Below are 20,414 nucleotides of genomic sequence, written 5' to 3' on the forward strand. Positions count from 1 at the left end.
TCTGATTACCCAATATTAAGTGCATGTGTAGATTAAGCCAGCAGTGTGAGGAGTCGGGACCAATTAGTCTGGCTTTAAATTATTAAAATGTGAAATGCTCTCTAACCAGAACATTTTGTGTATGCATTTGCTGGCAAATTATCTTTGATGACTCAAGCTGGGTGCTAGAATGAAGTGTTAGTTGTCTCACCTCTTGTATTAGCTAGCTGCCTGGGTACTTAGCCCAGCTGGTAAGAGAATGGATCATATTTTGTTTCCCTAACCCCCCTTTTCATTGGAAGATATACCACAAGACAAAAACCTCTTATCTTCTTGGTCCATTCACTGCTCTCACGACTTTCCTTATGACATCTACAACCTGGAGTATAATGCTTCCAATGTAGTAGATGCACAATTCAACAGACATAAGATTAGAAATGAATGAATACTGTTAAATTCAGGTGTCTGAGCATTCATTGATAAATATCTATCTGTATGCACATATATATATAACAGCTCTCTATATTTATGAATATAGATAGATATACAAGGTGTTCCAAAAGTTCCTTTTTAAGCTATTAAAATTTAAAGACACACTAAAACTTCTGAGACATCTTGTACATATATGTATGAGCATGTGTGTATGCACAAACATATATTATATATGTGTATATGTGTTATATATATGTGTATATATATACCTTTTTCTGGAATATTCCTAATCCCCCCCTTCTGATACCTGACTTATATTGTAATCTCTCAAATGCAAGGATGGTGTGCATTAATTCTTTATGAAAATGGACTTTCAATTATTTTCTATGAAAATGGATTTTCTGGAGATGATAAAAAGTCATTTATGTACATGGTCACAAAACCTTAAAATGCTGAGGCATCTCAGAGGCCACTTAGTCCAACCTGTCCCTGAACAAGAATCTACTTATACAACAGAACCAGCAAGAGCTCCTCCAGCCTTCGAGGCAGCTAGCAGGCATAGTGGATAGAATGCTGGGCATGGAGTCGGGAAGACCTGAGTTCAAATGTGACCTCAGACACCCTGGGCAAGTCACTTAACCTCTCTTTGCTTGTTTCCTTGATTATAAATGTGGATAAGAACAGCTTGTACTTTGTAGGGTTTTTGTGAGGATTAAAAGAGCTATTTGTAAAAACCTTTTAGCACAATGCTGGACCTATAGCAGGTGCTATGTAAATAAGTGCTTATTCACTTTCTCTTCCCTTCTCCCCTTTGCCTGAAGAGCTGTAGTGAACAGAAGCCCAGTGCCTCCTCGGCAGACAAATCCAATTATTAGAAAGTTTTTCCCAGTGGGACTCATAACAACAAGTAAAATTCCTCTTTAACAATCAGCCCTTCAAATATTTGGAAACAGATATCATGCCCTACTAAACATTCTCTTCTCTTTGCTAAACATTCCCAGTTCCTCTAGCTGATTCTCACATGGTATAATCTCAAGGCTCTTATGTATAGCTTCTTCTTTTTTCCTCTAGTTTATCAATGTCCTTCCTCAAATATGGTGCCCCAAGCTAAACAAACTAATAATAATATACCAGAAGAACATTTGACTTTTATCTGAGAAGCAATGGAGAGCCAATGAAGCTTCTTGAGTAAGGGAGTGGCATGGTCTGACCTATGTTTTAAGAATATCCATTTGGCAACTGTATGGAGAATGAATTGGAGATATGGAGACTAATTAAGAAGCTATAGTCCATTTAAATGCCCAGGTGCTTTTTTTTAAACCCTTACCTTCCATCTTAGAATCAATACTGGGTATTGGTTCTAAGGCAGAAGAGTGGTAAGGGCTAGGCAATAGGGGTTAAGTGACTTGTCCAGTGTCTGAGGTCAGATTTGAACCCAGGACCTCCTGTCATCTCTAGGCCTAGCTCTCAATCCACTGAGCCACCTAGCTGCCCCCCAGGTGTTTTTTTTTTAAACAAATGGCTGCCAAACCATGTCTCTCCCAAGGGGGTGAAGAAGGTAGGAGGGAATTTCCTGGGTAATTTAATGTAATAAAGAAAAAGATGTTGAATGGAATAATGATTTTAAATGCATAAAATACAATATATAAGATTTCAAAGGAAATCAATAATACTTAAATACAGTTATCAAAATATATGCAAAAATGTTCATGTATCCCAGGAAAGCTACTACAGTGGTGTCGAATTCAGACAGAAACAGGAATTACTAAACCATATATAGGCAACTTAACCAGGTGGCCAGTGGATAGAGTAACAAGTCTTTAGTCAGCAAGACTCATACTCATCTTCCTGAGTTAAAATGTGGCCTCAATCACTTAGTAGTCATGTACCCCTAGGCAAGTCATTTAACCTGAGTTAAATTGCCTGAGTTTCCTCATCTGTAAAATGAACTGGAGATGGAAATGGCAAGCCCCTCCAGTATCTTTTCCAAGAAAACCTCAAATGAGATCAGGAAAAGTTAGGCACACTGGAAATGAAAGAACAACAAAAGAAATATTTAAATATTTCCCTAGGCAGCATATTGACTTGGAAAATGACATACTAATACTATCTATGTTCTACTGTATTTTAAATTAATTTTGTTAAATATTTTCTAATTACATTTTAATCTGGTTTAGGCTGAAATTGCTTCAGGTGGGTAGCATCTGATGCCTCTCATCTAGAGCATTAAATACACAGTTTTAAGTACCAAGCCACTACGATAAACTTTTTTTTCTACTGATAAGGACATCATGACTAGAGACAATGATTTCTTTTGTGAATTGTCATTTGCTTTTGTTTTTATAGATGACATAATGTAATATGTGGCATGGCAATAATATAGTACATGTGATTTGTTGTAAATATGTTGTAAATTGTAGTGAATAGGCTTCTTCAGAAGAAACAAATTCTCACATTAAAAATAATAATAATACATTTGAGAAGTTTTCCAGCAATTGAAGTCAAATTTACTATATTCATAGTTGACAATTTCCACTCTCTTCCCTTTTCTTAAATTTGGACTGTGCTTTTCTTCATTCTGAGGCACCTCTCCCATCTTCCATGTCTTTTCCTAGCTCAAGCATGATGGTTCAGCAATTTCAACCCATAGTTTTCTCAGGAACTTCTGACATAGTTCATCAAAGCTTGTTGAACTCATCATGGGTAGCCTCAGTATACTTGTGATCTCTTTGGTATGAGTACTCTCTTCTCTGGTGCAGCTCACAGACTATCTATACTCTCTTACTATTCATAATTACCTGTCTAAAAATCTTCCATAAAGGAGTCATCCAATGTAACACAAATAATTAATTAGTTCTTTTGATATTTTGTGTATAACAGGGCAACACTGAGGCTGTCTATGTGTTATCCCAGCCTCAAGGTGTGTGATTGATGGGCCCATTGTCAAACTGTATCCTTGATGGTATCTTTTAGGCCAGGTAGAGAGCTGGTCTTCAAGCTAGGAAGACTTGGTTTCACTCTTACACATACTGACTGTGGGATTCTGGACAAATCTCTTTACCATCTTTCTAAGATTATAAGTTGCAGAGAAGTGGCCAGCTTGGATTGGTAGAGGGAATTCCCTCATTCCTGAATTTCTTATAAAAATGAGATCACAGGGGGCAGCTGGGTTGCTCAGTGGACTGAGAGCCAGGCCTAGAGTTGGGAGGTCCTAGTTTCAAATCTAGTCTCAGACACTTCCTATCTGTGTGACCCTAGGCTAGTCACTTAACCCCATTGCCTAGCCCTTACCGCTCTTCTGCCTTAGAGCCCATATACTTTTGGTATTGATTTTAAAATGGAAGGCAAACAAACAAACAAACAAACAAACAAATATACTATAAACAAATATGAAAATGAGATCACAGGTTTAGTCCCTGTCCTTATCACTCTTACACTCAAGTCTTTGTTGCAATGGATCTGTGATTTCTTTGTGGCCCTTCCCTCCATCTGGGCAGGATAGAATCCATTCATACATTCTACTCTGTGTTATCCTTGTCAATGTTTTCCAATAAATGCTTCACAAGGATTTCTCCATGGTGGTAGCCATCCTTTATAACATTTCCTATTTCATGGATGAATACAAATATGGTAGCTGGGTTATCCATCTGTTACCCCTCACATATGCTTTATGTTCAGTCCATCTCTTTTTTTCTGATAATATATTTCCCAAATAGAATCCATTAATAATAATAGAAAATATTTGTATAATGCTTTAAGGTTTTCAAAGTGTTTTACATATACTATATCATTTGATCTTCTCAACAACTCTGTGAGGCAGGTGCTATTATTATCATCTCCATTTTACAAAGGAGGAAAATGAGGCTAGGCAAGGTAAATGACTTGCCCAGAGTCACACAACTAATAAATATCTGAGGCAGTAATTGAACTCATATTTCCCAACTCCAAATCCAGCATTCTATCAAGCTTTTACAATACTTCTTAAACTTCTTAATTCACCACTGGAAACATGTTGCAACTATACTTGCATCTATACTGCATCTCTCTGCTTACCTTTGAGTCACCCACAACTTTAATTTTCAGAGATTATGATGTTCTGAGATTTGCAACTATAGAGTATCATCACCAAAAGCCTGACTGTGTTAAAGATGGGCTTTCATGTCAGGAACCAAGAGAATATCAGTATTTAAAATATAGATTTTTTTCCAGCAACAAATAGTTGAGGTTTTTGAAAGCATTATGTAATTTCTGAAGTGCAATTGAGCCCTGTCTTCTGTTTAATTTGGAGTCTAACTCATTGTCCAAGAGATATGTACACCATACATTCCTTTTATAAGGATCTATAAAAATATAATTTAAGAAGGACATTTTAACATGCTGGAAGAACTGAAAAGTCACATAGTGGACCAAGTGAGATAGTATGGATAGTTAGGTGCAAATTCATCCACCTCTTTTGGAAAAGCAGTTCTAAATAGCACATTCCTATTGAAAGTTAAATAGCAGTCACTTACATGTAAGGAGGAGGGTGGAATATTGACTAATTTTTAAAGTTCATGAAATAGCTAAATCAAATAATAGTATACTGTTCTTTTGGTGAGGCATTTGAAAGAAATTATCTAATAGTACTTTGCAATGAATTTTGGAACCTTTTGCCGTGGAGACAGGGCAACATACTAGAATGAGATTCCTCCAGACATACAGATTTGAGTGAAGAGAAATAAGTAGTCTCAGGTGTGGTGGTTATAACACCAGCAGGATGTTAATTTTAAGTTCTACCAAGAAGTTATCCAAAGATGAAGCCAGAAATGTCTACATTAAACATAGGAGAAAAATGGCCATCCTTCCTTTGCTTTAAAAATTATGGCAATGTAGGTGAGACTTTCCATTTCAGACACGGTGAAACCTAGAGGCTGTCCCAGAGCCCTGTGAGAATACAAGATTTGTGTTCAGTGAGTAGATGAATTTTTGAGGATATAAATGCTTTGGAGAAGAGCTCTTTGTTGACAGTGGCAAAATCCCAATTCTTGATGCTCATAAAATCATGGCAGTCAGAGTTGGAAAAGATCTATTAGGTCATCAATCTAGAATCTGGGCCAGGACTGGATGGTTCACTACTATAACTATTCCAAGCCTTTGTCTAGACTCTTGAAATATCTCTAGTGGCCTAGCCCTTAGTATTTTCTTTCTCTCTCCTGACTCCTGGACAAGCGTTAAGGTGAATTAATTTTAGAGAATACATTTTATGAATTGGAGCTACTTAATTATATCCATTCATCTAGATTCCTATATTAGTAGGTTTCCACATAGAGACAGCATTTCAGGATGAAACAAAACTTGTATCTCTTGCATAAACTTACCATCAGGGAACAAATCACTAATTTTTCCAATTCTCCACGTTCATACTTTGGCAATGCATTGCTTTAGCTTTAGGACAAAAATCAGTGCTTCTTGAGAATATTTCTTGGCCAGATGTCATTCCAGTATGACTAATACTTAACAAGGTATTTTCATGAATTGATAAGTAGATTGCTTGTCTCTTAAAAAATATTTTGAGCCCAAATTGGCCACTATCTCTAATTTTTTTTCTTCCAGCATGTAATTCAATATGATACTAGTTTTTATTGTAGGAGTCCTTAGACCTTAGACTTGAAGAAACTGAGTTCCATCTTGGTGACACTACTAAAAGGTTAATATCTATCCATAGCTCATTACACTTCTACCCAGAGGTTACTCTAGGAAATCTCCAAATGTAACATATATTGTATTTAGATTTCATCAGGCATTAATTATGGGGAATGGATGTTTTAGAACTTGGATTTAGCAGAAGGCCAGTGCCCTGACATTCACTAATAACTCTCTCCCATAGGGCCATATCCAATCAATCTAAGACTCATAGTGTTACCCTGTGTTTTGGACTCTGCCAGAAAGGTGAATACTTTAGGGTAACTGGACAGGAAATCCCCTTCCTTCCCATTGGACCTGAACCCTAAATAACTCATCATGGTGAGAGATGAGGGTAATTAGAAGTTTAGATGCCTTGTTCCCCTTGTCATGGCTGTATTCCCTTAGTGCCTTTCCAACTCTGGTGACCAGGTGGGCAATCTTCTTCCCCATCCAAGAGGCATATTGTTCAGGAAATCTTTGACTAGCAGGTCATATCTCTTCTCACAAACTCATGGCTTATGTATGAGGTGACCTCTAAGGTGAATGCTGCCCAAGAAATCTCACTTTTTTGTCTGGAAGGCGAGATTCGAAAATCATACTGTCTTGGAAATTCTCCTTCTCCAACTTGGATACAGGAATTAATGAATGCTAGTATCCATATACTCCCCTCTGGGGCCATGTGGGTGAACATATGTAGCTTCTCCAGGATGCTCCATCATCATCCTAGCTTTTGCCATCTCTTGTCCACTCTCAGCCTTTTGGTCTCTTGACTAGTTCTCAAAAAACTGTGAGTGGGCACATAAAGTTCCCATGTACTTTTATCCCAAGGCTGCCTTTAAAAATTCTGAGGTGGGAAGGGAAGGATGTGGGGTTAGAGAGAGACCTCTCCCCCTACATCATTCTCCTCCCTTTCCCTGTAGTACATATGAAAAGTAAAAGTAAAAATAAGCCCCAAAAGGCTAAGAATTACTCTCGGTCCACTCTCATGGATTAGCTTCTTCCAGTAGAGTCCATTCTTCCAAGAGTCTAAGTCAACCAAATTATTTTGGGGACAGCTCCCATCACTGAAACCTATCCTTCAGGAGGCACCTTAGGATGGTTACAAAACAACCAATTTATCTTGGGAGTAGCTCCCAAGTAACTGAAATTTAATCTGTGGTCTTTTATCCCCTCAATAAGGTGCCAACGAGTATGTCTTCAACCTACAGAAGGAGTACTTTCCGGAGTCTCAAAAAAGGCTCTCTTCCCTGAATACTCATTAAGTTGAATGGGGAAATGCCCCTGCTGAACCCCTTATCTGAAAAAATACAGTCTCAAAATGGATCATTTCCTATTCTGAACAAATCAGTCTCAGACTATAAGACTTATTTTCCCTTTTGGCCATTTTGATTGTGTTTCTAATCTCCAAACAGGTATTGCTGGTATAATTCTTTGTTGTAAAGGAAAAGATAAATGGCAAGTGGTTAAGGCTGAGACTTTGTAGAGTTCTGAGAACCCTAATCTTGAAATAAGAGTAGCTCCAGATTCTTATTATTCCTCTACCACTGACTTCTTGTTTGACCATATTGAAATCATTTCTCTGTGCCTCAATTTCTTTCTCTAAGGTTCTTTTGCTTTTAAAAAATTGAAACAACCATGAATGCAAAGTACAATTTAGCTGACATGAAAGTATTGAAGAATAAGTTCAAGTTTCAAGTTATTTGCATTTGAAAGTCCATTTATTTTTTAAGTTAAAACAAAGTTGTGTGTGAATGTACTGGTGCAAAGTGAAGTTAGTGCTGGTAATGGATTATTGCAACTAAACTTTTAAGACTCTTTTAGCAACATGGAAGTCCCAGGAGACTTTCCTTGGAAAAACTCCAAAGACTGGGTTCCCAGTTTGTTATTTGGAGCTAAAAAAACAGAGAGATGGGAAGAAGCAGGCCATAAATACTTGGATACTTATCTGAACCTTAACAGACTATGGAGTAGAGTGAGAATTAATCTGACAACACTGCCACCCCTCATGACTTCTCATAGAACATAAACATGACAGGGGAGGGAAGAGGTAATGGATCAGGCCAGCAAGGTTAACCCAAAGATGCCTGAACATTTACAAAGATGTTATTAGCAATATTAAAGGGATGAATGAAGCCTAGAGGTTCTTTTTTTTCTTCTAATAAAAATAGTTTAATATAGTCTACCTAATGAGCAACTAGGAGGCACAATGGATAGAATGCCAAGTTTAGAGTCAGGAATACTCTTCTCCTTGAGTGGAAATCCAGCCTCAGACACTTATTAGTAGTGTATGACCCTGGGCAAGTCACTTCATCCTCTTTGCCTCCATTTTTTAAATCTATTAAATGATCTGGAGAAAGAAATGACAAACCACTCCAGTATGTTTACCAAGAAAATCCCAAATGAAGTTATGAAGAGTCAAACTCAACTAAAACAACTAAACCACCACAAAAAGAAAATTAATATTATACAGAAAAGAGCATTACTCTTAAAATCAAATAATTTGTATTCAAATCCTATCTCTACTATCACCATTTACTATCTATATGTCCCAGGGCAAGTCACTTTAATATCTCTATAGCTCAGTTTCATCATCTATAAAATAAATGGGTTAGATTAGATAGATAGTAAGGTAACTTCCAATTCTAAACTAGATAACTAGTTACTCAATTACTAGATAACTAGTAACTAGACAACTAATTACTAAAGTAACTTCTCATTATAAGCTAGATAAGTAGTTACTAAGATAACTTCAGATTCTCAATCTCTAATCCTTCATCCTCTCCAGGATTGGCACGATATATGCCATGCCACCTAGCTGCCATCAAAGCTAATTATAGTTCATTGATTGGACCAATCAAAACTGGTCGTTGTTACTGTTGTGGAATAGAATGAAAAAATATTTTTCAGAAGGAACACCACCTCATTTTCACCAGTATTGAAAGTGCTGACCTTGCTACTGGTAAAGAAGTTAACAAATTGTAAACTAAAAGAGGATATGGAACAGATTTTTTTTTATCTTTAAGTTCCCACCAGCTATGTGTTTTGTACATAGTAGGAACTCAATCCATAGTTGTTGAATGAACATTACTGAATTCGATTACTTCTATGTTTTTCCTTGGTTTCTATATTATTTCCTAATTTATTCCTAATGATCTCTGCCTGGATTATGTGACTCATTTAGTCATTTCTCAGATGCATTAATCAGAAGATCTGGGTTCAAATCCTGATTCTATCCTCTACTGTCTGCACAACTTCCTTCTGTTAAGATTAAAATTCTCTGGAAACTGTCTCTTAATTTATAATTATTCATTAAATAATAAAAAGTGGGCCAAAGAAAGAATAGGTACCAGCAACATGTGTGGGTGGCTCTACTCTTCTCAAAGCTCCCCCCCTCCCCACCAGCTGTCTGTACCAACTTCACAGCCATATCTCAAGGACTCTGGTACTCTCCTGGCCAGTCCAGAGCATGTACGTGCCCCAGGGCTCCCTAGCCATTGGTCACTCACTCTACCTCTCTCCTAGCTGCCTTTCTCCAAGCTAGTTGTGCAGCCACACCACAGGAGCAAGTGTTCTCCTATCTGCCTTTCTCTATGGTTCTGAGACACAAAGGACCTACTTCCTTCCCCTATTTCAGTTTATGCTCTTTGTGATATCCCTTTCATGAGCCCCTGTGATTTGGCAGACTCTGACCTCGGTCTGGATCAGAGGAGGGTCTTGTAGACTTCAGGAGTCACCATGGGATCCTTAAAATGCCCACATAGCACCTGTACGGCATCTCTCAACACTGTAGGGAAGATTCTACCTATAACCTCAGAGAGATACCGTTCAGAAGTTCAGAAGTAAGATCCTTTGCTTTAAAATCTAAAGGTTGCCTTAACAGGCTAGTGTTAAATTTTCATACTTGAGCAAGTTCTTGACTTCTGTGGGCCTCAGTTTCCTCATTTGTAAAATGAGGAGGGGTTAAACTAGATGGCCACACTAAGGTCTCCTCTGATCCTTCTAACCCTTTGTATTCAAGGGCAGTTGGTACTACTTTCTAGAAAAAATGAAAACATTTAGGAAAAATATTTTGGTGATAGAAAAAGCTTTGAATGATAGTTCAACTATTGTCACAGTTGGAACATATTCCCTAATGAACTCAGAATATCACTCTAAGGGTTGCAGGTATAGATATTGCATCTGTGTCCAGGCATACATATATATATACATATGTATATATATATATGTCATTATGATAATTAATGTGCTGAATCAATAGTTCTAAAACCCAGGTCTTCTTATGCCACCCTCTGTTAAAAACCTTCAGAACCTCCTATTTATATCCCCAGTGTACCCACAGCTGAGAACCTGAGACTCTAGATTTGCCCAAACTGGGTTCAATCTTGAAGGCAGCTAACATTTTTTGGGGGGAAAGAAGGTTATTGCCTTTTCCAGAGACTTCTTTAGGAAAGTCAAACTTTGACTGATATCAAGGTTCCTACAAAAAGGGCCTTCAGATCCCATGCAAGAATCAAGACTAACAATACATAAAGTAGACAGGTTTTATTTAACCTGATAAAAATGGGGGAAAAAATACCCAAGCCCATTAATAGTAAAAACAAATATTTAAAAAAATTTTTTTTCATTCTCTGATGGACTTCTACTTCCTCAATAATCTACATATCAGCTAGATATGTAGCACTATGATGGGTGGTCCTACCCCCTTGCAAAAAGAAATAAATTGGAGTTAACAAGTCAAATAATTCACTCCTAAATTGAGCCATATCTCTTCCACCAATCTTTACAGTCATCCAAACGTATGGTGCTAATCTGGAAGTAAGATCACTCCACAAAGAGAATATTGTCAGGTCCCTTGAAAATCAATCCTTCCTCTTTCCCTTCTGCCCTCTGGAGTGGAATCACTCATATAACTCACAGGCCTGGTTAAGAACAGGGTCTAGTTTTGTGCCCCTTCATTGTGACTCAACCTTATTCTTCATGAATTCCAGCGCCAATGTGCCTCTGACAAGACCAAGGGTGTATAATTGTATTGCATAAGCTAGTTATCCCAGATAAGGTGATAAAAAGACAAGGGAAACCTTCAGTTAAATTCACAACTCATCTAAGATACATCAACCATACCAGAAGAAAGCTCTCATCCTCATTGGACCTTGCTAATAAGAAATAAACCTGGTAAGGGTTTACCATCTCTTTAAGAAGAAACAGGAAGGATTTAGGAGACCATTATACACCTCCATGCTCTGGGCATACCTTCTACATAAGGATAAAATGCAAACTCCTTACCTTGTCATTTAAAGTTCTGCAAAATCTGGTCCCTGCCGACTTTTCCAGACTTACCTTCTTCCTTATACACACTACTTTCTAGCCAAACTGGACTCCTTACCAGCTCTTTTCCAAATGTTTCATTCCATCCCCTATTTCCACTCCTCATTTTCAACCTCTTAGAATCCTAACCACGACACTAATATCAAAGAAGGGAATTTCAAATATTATCTTCTACTTGAAGATTTTCCTTGACCCAGAAAGTAACTACTCTTTATCTTCTCCAATTACTTTGTGTTGTCTAAATTTGTTGCATTCCCTATCCTAACCCCACCCCCCCAATTAGAATGCAAACTCCTTGAGGCCAGAAACTATTTTCATTTTAGCCTCTGTGTCTCCAAGGATCTAATAGTAAATATGGTGTAATGGATTAGAATAGGGAGAATATTTTTACAATGTCCAGTAGAAAAAGAACTATAAGGAAGGTCTTAAAATGTTCCCATTTTCTCTAAGATCTGCTACAAATTTGTATATATTCTGACAAACAAGGCTGTCTTTACCCTTATTGTGCCAGTGTGATTGCTAAGGAAACCTCCCACTACAAAACAAGGACTGGGGGTGGGCAAAATAAGCAATCCCTTAGGACAGTGATGGGCAAACTATGGCCCATGGGCCAGATGTGGCCCCCTGAAATGTTCTATCTGTCTGCACGACATTATTCCTAATCTGACAAATACAATGAGTAGGATACAATACAATGAAACTTCTCAAGTCGCCTTAGAAACAAATTGACAGATGAACATTTCCTTTCCTTTGGCCCCCTTTTAAAAAAGTTTGTCTATCACTGCCTTAGGATATGAGGTGTAGGGGTGTGTGTGTGTGTGTGTGTGTGTGTGTGTGTGTGTGTGTGTGTGTGTGTGTGTTTGGTATTACTTTTGCCTTCTGCTTTTTGCATCACTGTCATTTTCCTAAATCCTGTGGTCCCACAGAATCTTTCCCTGTATCAAAGACAAATAAGTTAAGCAAACCAACCAGCACAGTCCTCATATCTGACAAAACACACAATGTTACCCATACTCCCCCACTTCTCTGCCAAGAGGGGTGAAGCTGCTTTCATCGTATGTTCTCCAAGACCAAGACTTCAGTTCCCTTTTAGTGTTACTTTCATTTACTCTATTGGAGTCATGGTGTATCATTCTATTTTTTTCCTCTCCTCTCTCTGGATCAATTCATGTAAGTCTTCCCATATTTCTCTGAATTATTCTTATTAGTCTTCTTATAGAAAACAATATTCTATTACCTTCATATAGCACAAAATTTGTTGTCATTTCCCCAAGTGATAGGAGCCCTCTTTGTTTCTGGATTTTTTCTTTAATATTTCTTCTTTAAAAATAAGAGTAAAGTCTATTTTCCTTCACATATATAGCATGTAGATATTTGGTTTATGGTGAGTCAAGTCTCACAAGATACACTGAAGGCTCAAAACCTTTGACAGAGACAATAGAAAGGTAGTGAGATAGTTAAAGGCAGCTAGGTGAGACAGTGCATAGAGTGAGGGCCTGGAGAGTTTAAACTATTCTAGGGTTCAAATATAGCCTCAGACATTAGCTTTGTGACCCTGGGCATGCCACTTAGGTGGATTTGCCTTTGTTTCCTCATCTGTAAAATGAACTGGAGAAGGAAATAGCAAACCATTCTAGTATCTTTGCCAAGAAAATACCAAATTTGGGTCACAAACATTTGGACATGACTGAAAAAAATGATCAAACAACAAAAGATATTCAAGGAGGAAGGGGTGAGACTAAAATGTTCAAACACTTGCTCTGTCCTATCCTCCAAATATCAACTCCTACTCACTATCTGAAAAAGAGTTTTGAAAGTGGAAAGATGACAGATAAAAAAAGAAAAGTTCTTAGAACCTAAAGTGTATATGTAAGGGAGCAGATTGGAGGGGACAGAAAGAGAGATACAGGAGACAGAGTCACAGAAAGAGGAGGCAAAGAAACCAGTGCCTATCTACTTTATAATTTTGTGTAGACCTGATTATTTTTTATTTTTATTTATTTATTAAACCCTCAGCTTCTTTCTCAGAATACAGTTCCAAGGCAGAAGAGAGATACAGGAAACAGAGTCACAGAAAGAGGAGGCAAAGAAACCAGTGCCTATCTACTTTATAATTTTGTGTAGACCTGATTATTATTTTTTATTTATTTATTAAACCCTCAGCTTCTTTCTCAGAATCAGTACAGTTCCAAGGCAGAAGAGCAGTGAGGGATAGGATAGGCAGTAACTTGAGATCACACAGCTAGGAAGTGTATGAGGCCACATTTGAACCCAGGACTTCCTGTCTTTAGGCCAGGCTCTCAGACTACTGAGACACTTAAGTGGCCCTGACTCTGCCTTTAAAAACAAAAACAAACCAAAAAAAAAAAAAAGAGAGAGAGAGAGAGAGAGATCTGAATGTATATATGTATTTCCCAAATATCAATGTAAACTGAGATTTTGTTCCTTTGGGGAGAATATACTCTAAGTGGGTCTATCTATTTATCTTTAGAATGTTAGTCCCATTAGGAGCAAAATGCCATCCTAGTTCTGTGGAAGTTTTTGGGTTTGTGCCTAGAGCTGCTGAAGCAGATATTCACACCTACCACATATAACACTTAGTAACATAATTTTCAGTGCAGTACTTTTTTTAAAAAAAGAAACATATCATAGGCTTAATTATTGCCCAAACAGCTGCTTCATTGCAGGGAGGTCTATGAAAGGATTTATCCCTTCTCTAATAAAGGTCTGTTTATTTTGCATCTAAAATGTGTAAAAGAGACCCTCTCTGAAATTTTTGCTTTGGGACCCCAAAATTCAAGTCTAGAATGCTGAAACACATTAATGTTTCTTGTACAAATGTTGGTACTCCAAACTAGCATAATGGAGGGGGGGGGGTAAACTAAATTTAAGTGAGGGGACCTTAGAATACAAGTATCTAGAGAACTTAGTAGCTGGGTGACCCTGGAAAGTCATTTACAGCTCCCTAAAATTCAATTTCCTCATTGATAAGGAAATTACACTTGCACTATCTACCCTAGAGGTTTGTCTAAGGAAAACGTGTTTTAAAAAACGTTAAAGTACTATAGAAAAATGTGATTTATTATTAAAAGGAACTTTAAGAAAATCCTAAGGACAAAAAATGAAAGGGGGTGGGGCAAGAGGTCTAATATATCCTTGGATATTAGAAATGAGGATGATCTAATTTTATAGAGGAAAAAATTGAGGGCCAGAGTAACTTTCACAAGCTTAGAATCCAAGTTTCAGGATCCCCACCTCAGCTTGCTTTCCACTATACCAAAACACTTTTAAACACTTTTCTATTGTCTAAAATATGTAAAATATCTTTCCTTTCTTCTAAAGAGAGACATATATTTCACTTTCCACTTACTATACTGTAAAAAGAAAAGCAGCAGGTCCTTTAGAAGCCCCTTTTTGTTCTCTAACAGTTCCCTTGGAGATTAGAAGAGCTGATTAAGTTTCCTAAGGTATTATCACTTTATTCTGACGTTTAGCTGTCTGATATCAGATAAGTAGAGCAAACAATGAATATGTCTGTTTAGATAAGTCTTTTTCCTGCTTTTTCTGACATTTTTAGGATAAAATCCACTTTACAGAAACCATAGGTCAAAAATCTCTGATCATTTGTGTCACTCATTGCATATTTCTCTATTCTTTTCCAAAAATGTACCAACAATATTTCAGAGTGCCTGTTTCCCTACAGCCTCACCAACATTGAATTGTTATCCCTTTGTGCTATTTTTTTGGCCATTTTAGTGGGCATAAATGGATATCTTTAGGATTGCATTGATTTGTATTTCACTGATCATTAAGGAATTTGAGCATTTTTCCTTGTGGTTATTAACCATTAGTCTCATTGCTTTTTGCTAGCATTTAGCTGCACCAGGGGGCGCAGCATCCTTTTTCCTGAGACTTGGGAATTAAAGGAAAGATATGAAGCGTTCATTCCCTAAGCTTAAAGTAACAGACATTTCCCTCCTCACAGTTCTCTTCTAGTCACCTAATCATCCATCTCCCGTTCCCAAATTTCCTTCACCTTTGTGACCTCTACCACCTTCCTCACCATGTGGAGAAACTTAGAGTTTGAATCTTAGCTGTGCCTCTTACTATCTGTGTGACCTTGAACAAGTCACTTAACTGCTGCTCCTCAATTTCTTCATCTGTAAAATAAGAGGATGATATTGTAACTAGACTGTCTCTAACGTATGTCCCAGCTCTGGAATCCTGTGATGCTTTGATTATCCTGGCTGATTCATAATAGCTGCAAAATTGCCTGTAGGAGTCATTTCTCCATTACCACCCTCCTCCCCTCCAGTACTTCTTATGCTGCTCAGCAGTGCCAGGCTGGCTGAGGGAAGTAAATCTACGTCATATTTCCTCTTACTCAGAATTTCAAGGCACATTCTCTATTATATTTCCCACTCTCTAGCATAATATGCCAGGCTGCATCTAGAGATTCTGTCAGGCTGAGGAAACCTCAGCGTAGAAAAAACAGGCTTCCAGGAATAAAAGTTATACATATTCTATAACAAAGAAAAGCTAAGGGCATGTCCTCTCTCCATTTTCCCTCTGCCCTCTACTCAACCTCTGCTACAAACTGACTTAACTTCAGGTCAAGTCATTAATGCACCAAATATATATCTCTCTGCTGTTCTTCCACTTTATAATCTCTTCCATCAACTGAAAAAACAGCACAGCTTCCCCAAGTTGATCTTGCCTCCTCTGCTGAGTGTCTCTTTTGCCAGAGATCTCACTCACCTGCCCCGGAAGAAATAATGATGAGAGTGTGACACTCAGCTGGTCCTTGTCGATTGTGACCCCGTCAGCCCACATCTAGAATATTGTGGGGTTCTATATTTTAGGAAGGAAATTGAGTTCCTTCAGAGGAGGCCAACCTCTGGATGTTGAATGAGGGGACTCAAAATCACCTTATATAAGGACAGTTCAGATTAGGGCAATTGGGTGGCATTGTAAGTAGAGCACTGGACTTGGAATTAGGAACTCTTCATGAATTCAAATCTGGCCTCAGATACTAACTAGCTGGATGACCCTGGTCAGGTCACTTAATTCTGTTTACCCCGTTTTCTTATTTGTAAAATGAGCAGGAAAAGGAAATGGCAAATCACTCTGTAATCTTTGCCAAGAAAATCCCAAATGGGATCATGAAGAGTCATACACAAATAAAAGAACTGAACAACAACAAAAGAATGGATCAAAGGAACTGGAGATTCTTCACCTGCAGAAGAGAAGATTTAATGAAGACATAATCACAGACTTCCATTATTTTAAAGGTTATCATGTGGGAAAGAGAATTACACTTGTTCTGCCTGGCTCCAGAGGGTAGAACACGGACCAATGAATAGAAGTTAAAGGGAGGCAAATTTTGGCTCAATATATAAGAAAAACTTCCTAACAATTAAAGCTATCCAAAAATGGAATCAGCTTTAAGGGAGTCAGTGAGTCTTCTCATCTCTGGTGGTTTTAGACTGGATGCTGGATAAAGAGTAGTTAGAATGTTACAGAGAGGAGTCATGATGTGTGTCAAGATTAGATTACATGACCTCTAGGGTCCCTTCCAATTCTGGGATTTTATGAATCTATTATTCTATGATTCGCTGCACTCCTTAGGATACAAGTGGGCATCCAGGGACAAGGAAACTACTCCGTTCAACCGATTTCTTCCTCTTGGCAGCTACTACAAAAATCGATGAGCAAAAATAGGAACTCGCCAACAATCCCAAAGATTCATGGATACTATGTTCCACCCAAAACCACATATCTTTTTCTCACCTTATGACAAATCTTCCTCCCCCAAAATGTTACCATCTCTGCCTTTTCCTCTCAAAACAGCCTCTCCTTTAAAACAACCCATCTTCATGAACCCAGGGTCACATCTCTAGGAAAAAGTAGATTGCAGACCTGAAACAGATCATAGAGACCATTCAGTCTAATTGCTCTCATTTTTGCAAAAGAGGAACTTGAGACCAGAGACAATAAGCAACTTCACTGAGGTCATATAGCCAGTGGATATTAGAGGTGGGATTTGAACCCAGATCCTCTGACTTCAGATACAGTACACTGTGCTGTATCTAGGTAAAGAGCGCTTGAGTTTCTGGGCTCAGGGGAGAGAGTGTGGGAAAGATACTACAGGCCAACCCAAATGTTTCTGGAGTATATGTTACAGTGATATAAAGTACTAATGCGTGGACTACTTTGAGTTTCATTAAATAGGTCACAATTCTATGGAATTTAAAAGCATCGTAACGAAAATCCTCAGAGCTATATATGAGAGTATTATTGTCCTCATTTTGTATCTGAGCAAACTTGGACTTGAAGAGCTATTGCCTACAAAAACATAAAAAAAGAAAAAACCCCTCATGAACTGGGAAAGAGAATACTTAGCCAGTGGTCATAGAGAGAGAACAAGGAAAACACCTGATGACCTAAGAGGTGCTGGAACAGCCTAGTCCAGAAGGGAAGCACTCTACAGATGGAGGAGGTGGGAAGGGAGGAAAAAAGGTCTGTCACCTCTGTCTCACCTTTTGAAGGTATGTATTATTACTCTCACTTCCTTTTCTTTCCCCCACACACTGCTGTAATTAAGCCCAGCCTAAGAAATTGAGAGCACTGGACTGGAAATCAGGAGATGTGGCTTCCTATGACCTTGGGAAACTGACTTAGCTTTCCTGGGCTTCGGGTTTTTTCTCCCAGGTAAAATAAGAAAATTGGCCCAGATCATCTCTGAGGTAGGGAGAATGCAGTGGCAAGGAAGATGGGTTTAGCATCAGAGGACCTGGATTTCTTTCTTGCTCTATTACTCCCTCGATGTTCAATCTTGGGCTTCACTTTCCTCAACTCTGGGCTTCTGATTCCTCATCTGTAAGGAATTGGACTGGATAATCGCTAAATACCCTTCCAGATTTCAGCCTTGCCAGTATTATTATCTCCTTTTATTGACCTGGAAATGGAGGATCAGAGAGAGTTAAATGCTTTGAGAACCAAAACCCAGTATCGAGCATGCTTTCGCAGTGTTTAGTAGGGAGGGGAAGGTGGGGATTAGGAAATTCAACCTTGGATGTTAGCTTGTGCCCATAGCAGTGGTGGTGATAAAAAGAAAGAATGCATAGAAAGGTGAATGACACTGTTTCTAGGAGCATGGTTGACATTATATTGAATGACAAATTACCTTTATGAAAAGCAATATAAAGGCCAGGTGGAAATGCCACCGCCTTCCACCCACAAGTCCAAATCATGGGAAAACTGCCAGTCTACTCTGAATGCATAGGATGTCAAGATTCTGAGCAGCAATGGGACCATAATTTTATTGGTTGATATCATCTTGAAAATAATTGTTGGCTCTCAATAATAAAATAACTTTTAGGTACTCCCTTGGGTAATTTTACATTAAAGCAAATAATTTTACTTAAAATTTTTTTTCTCAGTCCAATCACCTCCTTTTATAGTTGAGGAAATGGAGACAAAGGTAAAAGTGACTCATCCAAAGTCAACCAGAATAGTAAGTGGTAGGTAAGGATATCAAGTCCAATCCATCTGACACTGGATCTAGACTGCCAGTCGGTTGATACCACTGCCAGTTCTCTTTAGGCTGGCAGACTACTTGGTCCTTACCCTTACCTCAGGAGTGAGAAATATCTCACTGAAAGGCAATACTGAGTCCTTCCTATGGTCTCAGGAATATACCTGCCTTGGGGATAAAGTCTGAAGAATGTAATTCTTAAGATGTTTTGGGTTTGAAGTAGTGAGGAAGGAGTTCCTGAGGTCTGGACTTTCTGATTTATTTGCCTTTATGGAATGAACCCCTGGACTTATCAAGGGAGAGAGAAGCTACCCAAGGTCATCTAAAAACAAAAAACAAAATAAAATGGAGATTTCTTCCTAGGGTGCCCTATTCACTTTTTGCCCTGGTCCTTAGCTGTGTTTCTCCTAAGTACATCCTTTGACAGAGGCCTCATGATCCTGAGAGGCTGGAAGCCGCTGGTGAGGAATGTTCCTACTTTCCCTCCATTCTCTTTCACATTAAAAGCAGCCAGGCTTGAGTTGTTGCATCTTGCCAGTACATGTAGCCGGCTGAATTTTTGACATAAAAATAGGGTATGCAAAACAGATGCAAGGCATCCGTATATGACAAACCATACATGTAAAAAATATGTGTGTGTGCCTAACCAGAGTGAGGTATGTCCATACACCCACAACCACACAAAAGCAAGCATAGTGCCTACCCCAAACGGTAGGTGTGTTTTGACTGGAAGCGCTTATATTTTGAGATATCCAAATTATTTGGACACAGTCTGTTGTAACACAGCAAAAGAGAAATAAAATATGTATGTGTGTATTACAGCATATTGCGATTTCCCAAAGCACAGGTATTGTGCCGTCTCCTTGGTATTGAATCATCCTTAATGGTACTGCAGCACCGGGACAGAAATCTAAAGAGAGTGAGTGAGCAAGCTACCTATGGGATTTACAAAATCCGATACTCAGGCTCAGTAAATTGTATTATGCCGCGAGTTGTTATACGTGGAGCGAACAGCGTCCACAGTTTTACCTTCACGCAAAACAAAAGTAACAAAAACCTCTTCTACCTTGGGTTGGGTGGGTGTCTCATCACACCTGTATACAGAAATTTTGCATATTTAGACAAATAACCCCTATTGTGTATCATTGCTCCATTTTAAGATTTGCAATGAAAATTCATTGCTATTCCTTCAATGCGCGTGTAGTACCTGTATCTTTCTTTATTGGGCAAGTTATGTTTACAACAAGCAACATTGTTTTCCTTGTGCTAATACCCCGGGGATTCGACTGGGGTCTGGGGGCGCGGGGAGAGAAAGGGATAGAAGAGGATAAATACGAGAAAAGCAACTCTTCCGTTTCCTAGCTCTAGCTGTTAAGAAAGTAAATGTCCCAGCCCTTGAGTTGAAAAGTTGGACCCACAAGAAGAGGTGACGTTTTCATCCTCTTTTAAGTAGCTGGAAAGGAGCAGAGCTGCAGGA

The 20,414-nt window shown here is 38.4% G+C and overlaps 1 protein-coding gene across 3 annotated transcripts in view; it reads left to right on the forward strand.

Annotated features, from left to right (window-relative positions):
• The window catches only part of NFIB (nuclear factor I B), a 547,931-nt gene that overhangs the window by 203,213 nt on the left and 324,304 nt on the right, over positions 1-20,414 (forward strand). The gene's annotated exons all lie outside the window — the stretch shown is intronic.

Source organism: Gracilinanus agilis, chromosome 1 (assembly GCF_016433145.1).
Source record: "Gracilinanus agilis isolate LMUSP501 chromosome 1, AgileGrace, whole genome shotgun sequence".
Lineage (NCBI taxonomy): Eukaryota > Metazoa > Chordata > Mammalia > Didelphimorphia > Didelphidae > Gracilinanus > Gracilinanus agilis.